The 14,160-nt window shown below is 41.3% G+C and overlaps 1 protein-coding gene and 1 non-coding gene across 3 annotated transcripts in view; one reads left to right on the plus strand and one right to left on the minus strand.

The window, feature by feature from the left end:
- Positions 1 to 14,160, minus strand: part of COL4A6 (collagen type IV alpha 6 chain) — a 339,336-nt gene that overhangs the window by 246,320 nt on the left and 78,856 nt on the right. The window lies entirely within an intron of this gene.
- On the plus strand, positions 9,278 to 9,350 carry TRNAG-ACC. Its single transcript has one exon. It is a non-coding gene; the product is annotated as a tRNA-Gly (tRNA).

Below are 14,160 nucleotides of genomic sequence, written 5' to 3' on the forward strand. Positions count from 1 at the left end.
CGCACAGAGTCGGACACGACTGAAGCGACTTAGCAGCAGCAGCAGCATAGTCAGGGCAGTTTCAAACTGGAGTTGTCACCTGAACTCTGGAAGGACCAGTGGGTTGTGATTAAAGAAGGAGGAGGACTTTATAAGCAAGGAGGGGTGAGAATGATTCATGGGAGAGAGAAGGAATGGATGAGTCTGGAAAACTAGTCTGGGGCCAGATCAGGGAGGTCTTGTGTTCCTGGTAAATGACCTGACTCTCATCCTATAGGAACCTGAAAAGTCGGGGTTATCAGGACGCGTCTCTGTGATTTTCAAACATTGCTTTATTATTTTTAATTTTGTGGAAACCAGTCCCCATGACCTCTCCATGCAGTATTTAATCATTTTTCTGCTGTCACTTTTAATTCCATTTTTGAGGATATTTTCCCCTCTGGTTGATGAAAATAATACATTTATGGTACGAACTCTCAGCTTCAATGCCTTTATCCCTTAGCAGTCACAACCTGAAAAGTTGCTAATGTCTATCACACTGCATTCAGTTTAATTAACTGCACAAATAGATTGATTCTCTAATACAAAAAATTATCTGGAGAGAGAAATAAAAGGATAGAGAAGGAAGCTATGAGAAGCAGAAGCCAGAAGACAAATTTATCTCACTCAGGAAGCCATACTGGTTATCATAACAATAACAAATATTTATAGAGGGCTTTCATCCTGAAGAATCCCAGAGCCCCAGAGCAATGAACACTTGCAATAAATAGATTAAAGGAGCTACTCAGCCATCCAAGAGAGGAAGCCCTCTCTCCCAGGCCCAGTGCACTAAGTCATTCCTAGGACAGCACTCGATTGTAGCCAAGGGATTTTAAAGGAAGCTGGAGGAACTTCCAAGTCATAAAACCTGGAGAGCATGCATAAAGAACACCTCAGAATCTTTCCACAGGAGAGCTCCTAAGAGCAACAGGCATGCCCATAGTCATCTTAAGTCTCATGTATTAAGATCACAGCAGCTTCAGAGGCTAGTAAAACTTCACTGATTTGAGATAAATGCAGTCACAAATACCATGAGATACTGTTTTATATTGTGAAACCATAGATTTACCTAACACACACTTCTCAATAAATTAATAAAATAAAATATTTGGTGGAGGATATTAGAGAAGGGCTTACTATCTCTTCAGAAATTCAAGCCCCACCATTAATAATGAAGTATATGTTTTTCTGGTTCCATTCCTTGATCTAACGTAAGTAGCCATGTGATCTTGGACAAGTCATTTGGCATCTCTATATTTCAATTTTGTCAAACTAGTTGTGCATGTGAGAAAGAAAGAGAGAGACAAAAGGAGGGTGGGGAAGGAAGAGAGGGAGGAGAGAGAGAGAACCAACACGTATTACATAATTCTTTTTCCTGCCTGCATGGAGTGGCCACAGGTCATCTGGCTAAAGGCCCCCTTTGGAAACCTGAGAAATACAATTTACTAGGAGGCACAGAGCTCCTTATGTAGAAGTTTAGGGAAAAAAAATTCTTAAGAGAAGCAGATTACAAGACTGTAGAACTTCAACAAATGGGCAAAATCTATAGACATTAAAACACTGATGTGTGAACATGGGAATAAACTTGACAGTAAATGTCACTTAGTCCAGTGATTTTACAATGACTCCTTGGAGAATCAGGCTTCTTTGAGAGCATCTCAGGGTTCACCAAGGGAGCCAAAAGGACTGACCTCTCAATCTAATGCTAAAATGTCCTCTACAACATCTTCCCTGCTTTTGAAAAACATCCAGCCTATGTTGGAATCACTGCAGTGACTAAGAGCAATGGAATAGTACTCAGCTACAAAAAGGAACAAAATAATGCCATTTGCAGCAACATGGATGGACCTAGAGGCTATCATAATAAGTGAGGTAAGTCAGATAAAGACAACTATCTTTTGATATTGCTTATATGTGAAATCTAAAAAAAAATACAAATGAACTTATTTACAAAACAGAAACAGACTCACAGACATAGAAAACAAATTTGTGTGTAATTACCAAAGGGAAAAGGGAAGAGGGGAGAAATAAATTAGGAGTTTGGGATTAACAGATACCAATGACTATATATAAAATAGGTAAACAACAAGGTCCTACTGTAAAGGACAGGAAACTACATTCAATATCTTATAATAATCTATAATGGAAAAGAATATGTAAAAAGAGGGCCTTCAAGTGCTCTTCACATCAGATATTCTGTATGGGTTTCAATGACATAATAACCCACATTTTATACAGATCAATTGTTCTGAGTCTTTGAGTTGTGCTTTAACTTGACTGTTCTGATTGGAAGCTCTCTTCAGTCAGGCACACTTTCCTCCCCCACCATGGCAGCCTCTTGACAATCCTAATCAAGACTGCAGAATCCAGAGCAAATAAAAGGTCATTTTGCCTAACCCTTAAAGAGACTTCTCTCTCTCCTTCCACAATCAATTCAAGGAAGCTTTATTGAGTACTTGGTATGAGATGATAATATCTGAAAATCACTAAGAACTCCCCATTGCAAAATGAATGGAAAAAAAACCCACAAGTTTCTCAGTGTTACACATGTCATATAGGACCTTTAGTATTGTGACTTCCAGCCTAATTTTGAGCCTTATTTCCAGCTATTCAGCCTCCTCTGCCCTCAATCACCCCAGCATGTACACATGAGCCCACATGATACAGGCACACCTGACTGTTTGCTCTTCTCTAAATATATCATGTTGTGTGTGTGTGTGTGTGTGCACACGTGCATGCATGTGTGCAAGTGTGCTCATGCTGTTCCCTCTGTGTGGGAAACTTCAGTCTACCTGGGGGTTCAAAGTCAACTTCCAAATTTAACTCAAATTTCTACCTGAAGCCTTTCCTGCCCCCTCAGTTCCCAAATCAGTTAATCAATCACTCGGATCCACTCCCAAGGCAATACTATTTGAGCATTGAGACATTTATTAGAGATAAGTACTTTTGTGGCAAATGGACTTGTGGGTGCCAAGGGGTAGGTGGGAGGGGCAGGGATGGAGTGGGAGTTTGGGAATAGCAGATGCAAACTATTATATATAGAATGGATAAACAATAGGGCCCTATTGTATAGGACAGGGAACTGTATTCAGTATCCTGTGATAAACCATAATGGAGAAGAATATGAAAAAGAATGTGTGTGCACATACATAAATAACTCGGGGCTTCCTTGGGGCTCAGATGGTAAAGAGTCTGCCTGCAATCCAGGAGACCCAGGTTCAATCCCTGAGTCAGGAAGATCCCCTGGAGAAGGAAATGGCAACTCACTCCAATATTCTTGCCTGGAAAAATCCTACGGATGGAGGAGCCTGGTGGGCTACAGTCCATGGGGTTGCAAAGAATTGGACATGACTGAGCGACTTCACTTTCACGTCACTCTGAAGTACACCTGAAACTAATGCAACATTGTAAATCAACTACATTTCAATAAAATAATTTTTTTAAAAAGATACTTGCTTACAGTCATCTGTAAATCCCACTAGACTCAAAAGCAGAGGCTTTGTCTTCACTATCCTATATTCCCACAACTAGCACAGTGTCTGCAACACAGTAGTGCATGGAAAATGTTGAGGGATGGAAAGAAGGAAGGAAGGAAGGGAGGAATTCCTCCCTTTATTAGACCTTGAGCTCCTTCAGGGTAGAGTAGGTACTATATCTTACTCATTTTTGTACCCACAATGGCTTGTACACAGGAGTGTCCATGCATGCATGCTAAGTCACTTCAGCTGTGTCCAACTCTTTGCACCCTATGGACTGTAGCCCACCAGGCTCCTCTGTCCATGAGATTCTCCAGGCAAGAATACTGGAGTGGGTTGCCATTTCCTCCTCCAGGAAATCTTCCCAACCCAGGGATCGAACCCACGTCTCCTGCATCTCCTGCATTGCAGGCAGATTCTTTACTGCTGAGCCACTAGGGAAGCCCTATACACAGGAGACCTCTGTGAAATTGAAAGCAGGTTAAAAAAAATTATTCTTAAATACAAAATCACTAAATAAATAGCTACACCCCAAGTGCTTACAGCCTAAAAGTAGAAGAGTTTAACTGGGAAGGAAAACAGACAACCAACTCCAAGTGCTCTAGAAGTTCAGAGAAGGGAGAAGTGAGTGAGGGCTGGATCTGTGTAGGACAGCATTTCTCAGGCTGTGATGTGCAGTGAGGGGTTTGTTCAAATGGAGAAGCTGACTGTTGGGGTGCACTCCACAGGCCTGTACTTGCCCATAGCCGAAGAAAGGCTCCAGAGTCAGTGACAGAGGCATCAGTGGTTTAATGGATGGGGGATTTTCACACATCTGAAGAAAGGTCCTGGAGCAACACCTCACTGTGTGGGACTGACAGTGGACAGGATGTGGCAGTAAACTTCACTACCAGAGGGGGTGTGTGTGTGTGTGTGTGTGTGTGTGTGTGTGTGTGTGTGTGATTACTGGCTATAATGGAATTGATGTCAGGTTGGCTCATCAGTTCCCAGGGAAACCAGCAGAGGGGCACTGCACCTTTGATAAGTTCTCCTGGTAGAGCTAAAGGTTAGAACGATCACTAGCTGGGGCCCGAGGCAAGTAGCTAGGTGTGTACTGGTTAGACTGTATGATTTAGAGGGAAGGTCAGTCATGTGAGTAGGGTGAGCAGGCAATGGTGGAGCAGGGGATGTACAGAGAGCAAGAGAAGAGCCATCTTGAATGGCCTGATCATAGTTGAGTAGTCTGGGAGGTTCAGTAGTCTGAGCACCAAAGAATTGATGCTTTTGAACTGTGGTGTTGGAGAAGACTCTTGAGAGTCCCTTGGACTGCAAGGAGATCCAATCAGTCCATCCTAAAGGAAATCAGTCCTGAATGTTCATTGGAAGGACTGATGCTGAAGCTGAAGCTCCAATACTTTGGCTACCTGATGCGAAGAGCTGACTCATTGGAAAAGACCCTGATGCTGGGGAAGATTGAAGGTGGGAGGAGAAGGGGATGACAGAGGATGAGATAGTTGGATGGCATCACTGACTCAATGGACATAAGTTTGAGAAAGCTCTGGAAGTTGGTGATGGACAGGGAAGCCTGGCGTGCTGCAGTCCATGGGGTCTCAGAAAGTCAGACACAACTGAGCGACTGAACTGAACTGAGTCTGGGAGGTACCCATAAGTCAGCATTTCTAATAGACTTCTAAGCAATGCTGATCCTGCTGTGTGGGCACCATATTTGGAGTAGCAGTGAAGATGTAGAAAGCCTTCTTGGAGGAGAGGCACTTCTTATGCTAGGTGCAACGGGAGGAGCAAAAGGCAGGAAGAACAATATAAGCCAAGTAACAGAAGTAGGAAAGATCAAGTTTAATTAGCAGAGGAATAAATGGAACCAGGTAAATAGAGCAAAGAGTTCTTATAAGAGTGTAATGAGTGAAAAGGCTAGAGAGATTGAGGTCGGACCACATTATTAGCTGCATCAAAGCCTCTTTCGAGGATTCTGGACTTGCCAGAATCTTAAGAACCTGATGTATCATCTTCACACCTTATGTCATTATGTAAATGTTTGGTTTATAAAACACATTTCTTACACATGAAGGTCATCTGATCCTCACAACAACACGGGGAGTTAGGTCAGGGGTTTTGTTTTCATTGCTATTTTACAGGCCAAGGAAACTGAGGCTCACAGAAGTGAAGTTACTTTTCAAAATTTATCCAAACTTGGATTAGAGACAGTAGCCAAACCAAGTTTTTATGACACCCACTCCAAAGTAATTTTTCATCACATCATGTTGTAGATTGCCACTTTAAAACAGAGGGTCCTGAAAAGGGGCACTTGTGAAATTATCTTCACATTATTTCAATCTTCTCTTTAACTGCAGCTCATTATCTGACTGACGAAATCTGCCTTTAGAATTATAATTCTCTGACCCAAAAGGCTATTAATTTCCTTCTATTTAGCAACTGAAGGATTTCTCCCTGTGCCCTCCATTCTCATTGTATGTTAAGGAAGAATGAAATTATTGGAGGACGAATATGAGGAGGCCCCTGCTAATCTATTTTGTTTGAGAAAATTAAATGGAACCAGTGGGAATCTCTTAATGATAGCATCAGAGTTTCCTCCCAGGGGCCTTCTTTTGTACTTTCACTTGTGCATCTTTTGTTTGTATCTCCCAGCCTGGAGACTTGATCACTCTGTTGTTGCTTATTGTGATCTTACAGGAGTCTATTGTTCCCAAATTTCACTTCTTTAGTGACTTTTTTTGAGACTTGTAGGGCTAGGGGACTGGTGCTGTGACATCAGTGTCATCTTTTCTGATGTTCTCTTTTCAGTTGGAAGGGATTAGTTTTGCCATGTTGAAATTAAATGGGTCCAAATTCCATCTAAGCAGCTCAGGAATTAAGAGGCACTTTTTCTACGAAGAAGAGAGAGAGAGATGGACTCAACTGAAAGCTCTACAGAACTTGTATCATCAAACAGGTGATAGAAACCTAGGAGGTTCTTGAACTTATGGTTGCTGGAGGGGAAGGGATAGTTAGGGAATTTGGGATAACCAGCAAGGGCCTTACTGTAAAGTACATGGAACTCTGCTCAATGTTATATGGCAGCCTGGATGGGAGGGGGTTTGGCAGAGAATGGATATATATATATGCATGACTGAGTCCCTTCACTGTTCACCTGAAACTACCACAATATTGTTAATCTGCTATACACCTGTACAAAATAAAAACTTTTTAAAAGAAGAAACCTGAGGTTCTTAACCAGCATTTCAAATTTGACTAATTTCTAACTTATCAGTTGAATGTTCAGGCAGTACCAAATTAAGCTCATTTGTGTTCATTTTGTTCCTAGCTATTTAGGCAAGACAATTTTACTGGCTGTGTGGTCATGGGCTAGTCACTTAACCTCTCTGAGCCACAAGCATCATTATCTGAAAAGGCGGTAATGAATTATGCCTGTCTCAAGATAGCTGTGAGGATTAAATGGTATAATTTATACAAAGCAGTGACTGGCACCAAAGTAGGAGCTCAGTAAATGATGGCTCATGTTCTTTTACTCACTGTCATGCTTTCTTTAAAAAGGACATGAAAAGAAACAGACCTGAAGAACACATCCCTCTGACTTTAAAAGCAGGAAACTAAAGAACAGAGCTGTTATCTGATAAACTGCAACTGTAAAGAGCCAAAGCAGATCCTTCTGATCAGTAACTCCTACTCTCTGGACTGACGCATAGTAACAAATGCATTTTACATAGTTTCACAGAATAATTATTTCCAGCAATGCAGTATGAAGGTTTCACTCATCCTACTCCTCTTATCCTTTCCACTCTATTGTATTAGGAAACAAATGTTGGTCAGGATCCATACAATTGATCAAAACCAAAACAAAACAGAAGGGGTTTCATTCAAACTTCAGTTTGAAAAATACTGATTTAAATGTACCCAAACCAACAACCCAGAAAGAAACAGTTCCCACTAGCACTAACTAGATTATCAATCTTACTCATCCTTCAAATTTTAGCTGAAATGCTTCTCCAGTCTAGAGCATGTTCCTTTGTTAGATGCTGCTGTAGGACCATGTTCCTTGAGCACTCACTACAGTTAAAAACTATATATCAGTCATTTTTTTTATTATATATAATCCACAACAGAATATAAGGTCAATGAGGACAGCAACTTTGTCCATCTTTTTCATTAGTATATTTCAGTATATAACCCAGTCCAGCACCTGGCACATAGTAAGAACTCTATAAATATGTGCTGAATTAATGAATGAATGAGCAAACTAATAAGTGAATGAATGAATGAAGATGTTCATAAATCCACATGTAAACCTAGTAAGTTATTAGCCTACTATGAAATAATTAGTTGGCTTTACTTTCCAAAGTGAAAGATGTAATGAGGTTCTGTTAAAAATTGTCTCTTCTAATAGACTGTAAACTCCATGAGTGCCAGGATCATGTCTAATTTTGCTCCCTCTTGCACCCCAGAACCAGTAGAGTCCATGGCAAACAGAAGATGCTTCAAAAACTGTTGTTGCATTAGTAACAAATTTACAGATGAGGCCTCTGGAAAATTTCCAAATTTCATGGAAGTTTTCCAAGATGAACCTAGTGACTGCCAATGGTCTCATGCATTAAGCCTGTAGCAGTACAGATATCACCGAATGTCAGAGGTGGAAGAGATGTTACACATCTACCAGCAGTTAGCTAGCTTTTTGTTTTTCACAAAGGGTCAAATGGTAAATGCCTTCAGCTTTGTATGCCATACGATCTCTGTCACAACTACTTAACTGGGCCATTGTAAGTGCAAAACAGACCATAGACAATACTACATGAATAGGCATAGCTGTGTTCCAACAAAATTTTACTTACAAAAAAAGACTACATTTGGCTGCAGTTTGCTGACCTTAACTAACTCAACTGTCACATTCTATAAGTGAGGAGAGGGGCTATTTCTCCATAGGGAAATGGCTTGTTTAAGGCCATACTACTAATAAAGGACAAAGTGGGGACTTTCTCAACTTTAGTTCTCATGACATCGCAGCCATGTTTTAGGGTCTGTCGGCTTCCATCCTGGTGTTGGTCCTATACTGCTTTGTTTATTGAAGCTAACAGACTTTGCCTTAAATTTGATTTGCATTGGTGGTTTTTCATCTTTGTTATTGTTGTTTAGTCGCTGAGTCATGGCTGACTTTTGCAGTCCCATGGACTGTAGCCTGCCGGGCTCCTCTGTTCATGGGATTTCCAAGGCAAGAATACTGGAGTGCGGTTGCCATTTCCTTCTCCAGGGGATCTCCCCGACCCAGGGATTGAACTCGGGTCTCTTGCATTGGTAGGCGGGTGCTTTACCACATTGCTAGGCGGGAGCCACCAGGGAAACCCAGTTTTTCATCTTTACTTTTTATTATATCATCCATATAGTCTAAAATCCTTGGGAGTGATCAGCTTCATAGAAAGATTTTACAACTTCTATTTTATTTAGGTGCCTGGAGTTCTGCCTCTTCATATTTTCAGAGAATATATACTAGGTTCTCTAAGGCAAAAATTCTGACTTATATGGTATTAAAGGGCTGGATGGGCAATTAGGAGACAAGGGCTCTGTCACATCATGTCCTACCATACACCTTACCCAATTCTCACAAATCGTTCAGTAGCTGAGATTCACTGAGTTCCTACTGTATACACAGTACTCTGGTAGGCTTGGGAAGGGAGGAATGATGAGAATGAGAATATTAATCCCAGTTAACTTGCCTAGGTTCTGACTATATGTCAAGGGCATTATATACGGCTTCGTTAAAACCTCATCAAGGGATTTCCCTGATGGTCCAGTGGCTAAGATTCTGTGCTACCAATGCAGGGGGCCTAGGTTTGATCCCTGGTCAGGGAACTAGATCCCACCCACTGCAACTAAGAGTTCACATGCTGCAACTAAAACATCCTGCATGCCGCAATTAAGACCTAGAGTAGCCAAATAAATAAAAAAATATTTTAAAAAATCTCTTCACAACTCTTTAAGGAAGGATCAGATAGACTAAACTGCTCGGATTCAAACTCAGCTTGGTTCATGTTGAAACCCTGGGCTGTCTTTACCACATTTGAAGTCCTCAAGGCCATTTATTCCTTTGTCATTGTTTAGTTGCCAAGTCGTGTCTGACTCTTTGTGACCCCATGGACTGCAGCACGTCAGGCTTCCCTGTCCATCACCAACTCCCGGAGTTTACTCAAACTTATGTCCATTGAGTCGGTGATGCCATCCAGCCATCTCATCCTCTGTCATCCCCTTCTCCTCTTGCCTTCAATCTTTCCCATCATCAGGGTCTTTTCCAATGAGTCTGCAGTTTGCATCAGGTGGCCAAAGTATTGGAGCTTCAGCTTCAGCATCAGTCCTTTCAAAGAGTATTCAGAATTGATTTCCTTTAAGATTGACTGCTTTGATCTCCTTGCTTTCCAAGGGACTCTTGAGAGTCTTCTCCAGCACCACAGTTCTAAAGCATCAACTCTTCGGTGCTCTGCCTTCTTTATGGTCCAGCTGTCACATCTGTAATGGCTACTGGAAAGACCATAACCTTAACTATGTGGACCTTTGTTGGCAAAGTATTTATTCTTTAATACCCTTCTAAAAATTGGAGGTGAAAACTCAAAGCATCTAGCCCAGTGTCCAGCACACAGTATACACTCATCTGTTCTCATTACTCATCATGTTTCCTTATCCACAGACACAGTCTCCAACCACATGGAACCTTCCAAAGCTCCTACAACTAGCAATCCAGATCACTGTGCCTTTACACAAGCTGTCTATTCTTCTTGGAATGCTTCCACCACATATCCTCTGCTCTACCAACCCTCAGCTCAAATGTCTCCTCTTCTGGGACAGTTTCCTGACACATCTGGAGACACTAAATCAGATTCTCTTCATCTTCTCCCATCCAGCACTTTGTTCAGATCTCTATTATTGGACCTACTAAAGCATTTGTTCTCTGGTTTATCACATTAAGAACTCCACTGAGACAGGGATTGTCTTATCAGTTTCCTTTTAAAAATAACATCTATTGTGTGTTTTGATACAGAAAAGTATAAAAAGGGGCAAAGAACCATAATTCATCTCTCAGAAACCTCTTTTGGTTTTTAAGAAAATAGAGCAATATGGGAACAAATGTGGAAAATGCAAACTCTACAAAAAAGGTACAAAATGACAAGTAAAGCTCTTCCAGTACCCAACCCTCACCCTAAAAGAATTATTTAATAACAGTTGCTTACATAGCCTACCAAAAATACATTTGTATGTATATGTCAGAATATATGTGTATATATATATTTATATATATATATATATATATATATATGCATATATATGTGTGTGTGTGCTCAGTCGTATCTGACTCTGTGACCCCAGGGGCTCTACCCACCAGGCTCCTCTCTCCATGGAATTTTCTCGGCAAGAATACTGAAGCAGGTTGCCATTTCCCTCTCCAGGGGATGGATCTTCCTGACCCAGGGATTGAACCTGTGTCTCATGTCTCTTGCATTGGCAGGTGGATTCTTTACCATTGTACCACCTGGGAAACTTATATATATATATATATATAAGTGAAATTTTTTTTCACAAAAGTTTTCTAAACACAATATTATATACCTTAACTTTCCCCCTTAATTATGTATCTCAGAATTTTTTTTTCAAATCATCACATATAGATCAAGTTCATTTTTTGAGTTGCTGTAAGCAGCATGTGATATTATTTGGGATGAATGTAAGTTAGCTAATCAGTATTCTATCTATGGGCATGCAGGTTTTCCTCGATCTTGCTGTTATAAGTGACACTGCAATAAAAATCCATATGGTAGCTTCTCGTGATGTGGGGAAGTACCATATTCCATTGAATCAAAGGTGCATCCCAACTGCACAAATATTAAAACGTATATAAAATGCACATATATAAGTGTGCAAATTTAGAATTTATGAAATATGGTATATTTGTTGAATAGTCTCCAAGAAGTGGAATTGATGGGTCAATGAGTACATGAATTTAAATTTTTGACATATGTTGCTAAATTTCCCCACAAAAAGGCTACATCAATTTTCACTCCTACCAGCAAGGTCTGAGATCTACCATTTTCCCACACTCTTGCCAACACTTGGCAATAAACAATGTTTTAATTGCCAAAAGTGATTGTACCTAACTTACATTCATAAAGTGCAGTTTGAGAGTTGTTGCACTAAATGCCCTCTCAAACTTTCAACCTTGAAATACTCTGACTTCCTGTGAAATTTCAACCACTAATTGGCTCTAGCAAATTAGAAGTTTACAAGTAAAGCCATTCAAGGAGAAAGTTTTCTCTTCAAAGCATCATCTGTGAGCCAAAGCACAGCAAGACAGACAATAAGGCCAGATGCAGGGTTGGAGATTTTGTGCAAGAAAAACACTCCCTTCTTCCACAGGAGCAGCTGAAATCACTCAGATTTGAAGCAGGAGTTCAGCTCTCTCTGCCCCCTTTCCTAACCTTGCTTAGCTGATTGCCTTCTCAGATTTCTGGACCATTGTTTCAGCCAGCCCACAGGTCTGCCCCCAGTCAGGCATCTTCTGGGAAAGGATATATCTTCTCTAGAAAAATGCTGTCTCATTTTATCCATTGCTCTGGACGTCTAGGTAACAAAAACCCACACTTGAGAGCAAGATGCTTTTAGGTGACTTATTAGCTTTGAGCTGTCATTGGCACTGTTGTCTCCTCGGTGTGGAGGTCGGTGACTTTTCATCTTCCCATAGGTCTTGGTTGATGCCGAGAGTGAGAGAGCAAATGCAGCTCCTCACTTGAGAGGACTGAGTTCATTGAGATCTTCAGTAGAGTGTCCACATAATCCAATGGCCCAGAGAAGAACAGACAGACAGAAGCTGCTTATTTTATTCAACACATACGTATTGAGCAACTACCAAGTACCAGGCTAATGGTGCAGCATTGAACACCCAAGCTCCTGCCTCTGTGGAGCCTATATTGTGTTTGTAAGGAGGACCTGAGGGTTAGGGGGCATGGAAAGGACACAACAAACTAACCAAAATATATAGTATGGCAGATGGTGACTAGTGTTACAAAGTTAAGTAGGGGAAGGGCAAACCAGGGGTTGGTTAAGTGTTAGTTGCTCAGTCCTGTCTGACCCTTTGCGACCCCATGGACTGTAGCCCACCAGACTCCTCTGTCCATGGGATTCTCCAGGCAAGAATACCGGAGTGGGTTTCCATTTCCTCCTCCAGGGGCTCTTCCCAACCCAGGGATCCAACCTGGGCCTCCTGCATTGCAGGCAGATTCTCTACCATCTGAGCTACCAGAGAAGTACAGGGGTTGGTTAAGTCATCATTTATTTAATATTATGCCTGGCCCAGTGCCAAGTATGTTCCATACATGATGAGATGAAAGACAGGGAAAAGAAGAAGAACAGGATGGAGGAGGAAGGGAGCTACTCTGCTTAGCTTAAGCTTGTCTTTTAGAATCAGTTTGAGGGCTGACACTGTCCAGCTTCAATACAGAGCAGGGGGACACACAAAACAGACAGCACTGAAAGTGGACCACTTCTCAGGTTTTCACACATTTAGGTCTTCCTCATAGTATATCCTCTGAATTTATTTTCGTGGCTGTTTCAACATCAGACATACTCCTATTCTGATATTAAGCACAATGCAGATCCCAAATACAAACCTATCCTCTTTAGGATTATATAATTTCTTTTCTTCCAATCACACAAATAACTAAGTATATTAGTTACTGAGAAGAGAAACTTGCATGCAAGAGGTATATACAGTGATAGAGGTTGCATGTGTCAAAAAAATAAAAAATAAAATGGGTGAGTAGCATAGAGAGCTATGGGTTAGATCAATGTGGACCATGACAGAGGTGCTATTTGGAAAAAAGACCAGCATGGGAGGCGGGGAAGAAGAGTGTGTGACTAAGTATAAAAGATGAAAAAAAGAACAAAAGCTGGGGTTGGAGGGGCGGGGAATCAGTTGAGCTGCCACTGAGATCATGGGAAACAAGTAAAAAAATGAATTCTCCTCTTTGCTTCCTCTGCACAGACTGAAACCCCCACCCTCAAACAAGCATTATACAAGACAAGCGAAAGGGTTGGTTAATGTGCTTTTCAAGTGATTTGCAAAATCAAGGAAACTAATAGTTATTTTTCTCATTGAGGAAGGCTGGTTCTCTCAACATCAAAGAATGGCCTCTCTTTTCAATGAGGCAGCTTCCCACAGCAGTACCTGGCTCTCTTAATCTCAGTATCTACAATAAATGCGCAAGCCCCCTTTTGTGTGGAACTCCTATCTAATCAAATGAATCACCAAACAGATCTTTGCCTAACATATCTGAGTAACAGAGCCAGTCTTTACCAGAGCAGAGGCCCCCCAGTAAGCCCCTGTGAGCAATAGGAAGAAGGGTGGTCAGGGCTGCCTGGCTATGGGAAATGGCTTCCTCAGTATCCTCTGAAAACTCTTTATACTGACAGAAATTAAATCAGTTATACGCACAGGCATTTGAAGGACAAGGATATGGTCCAACTCTCTCCATTTAGATTGACTAGGACCAGGCAGATCCAGATACCAACAAATTGAAAATAGCAGAGATGCTTCGAAACCTGTTTTCTGGGGAGCTGAGAAGTCTAATTGTGTTGGGGGAGGGGCTGTTGTGTAAGCTGACACGGAGGCCCTCAATTT

This window comes from Oryx dammah, unplaced genomic scaffold, assembly GCF_014754425.2.
Source record: "Oryx dammah isolate SB20612 unplaced genomic scaffold, SCBI_Odam_1.1 HiC_scaffold_23, whole genome shotgun sequence".
NCBI classification, from domain to species: Eukaryota; Metazoa; Chordata; class Mammalia; order Artiodactyla; family Bovidae; genus Oryx; species Oryx dammah.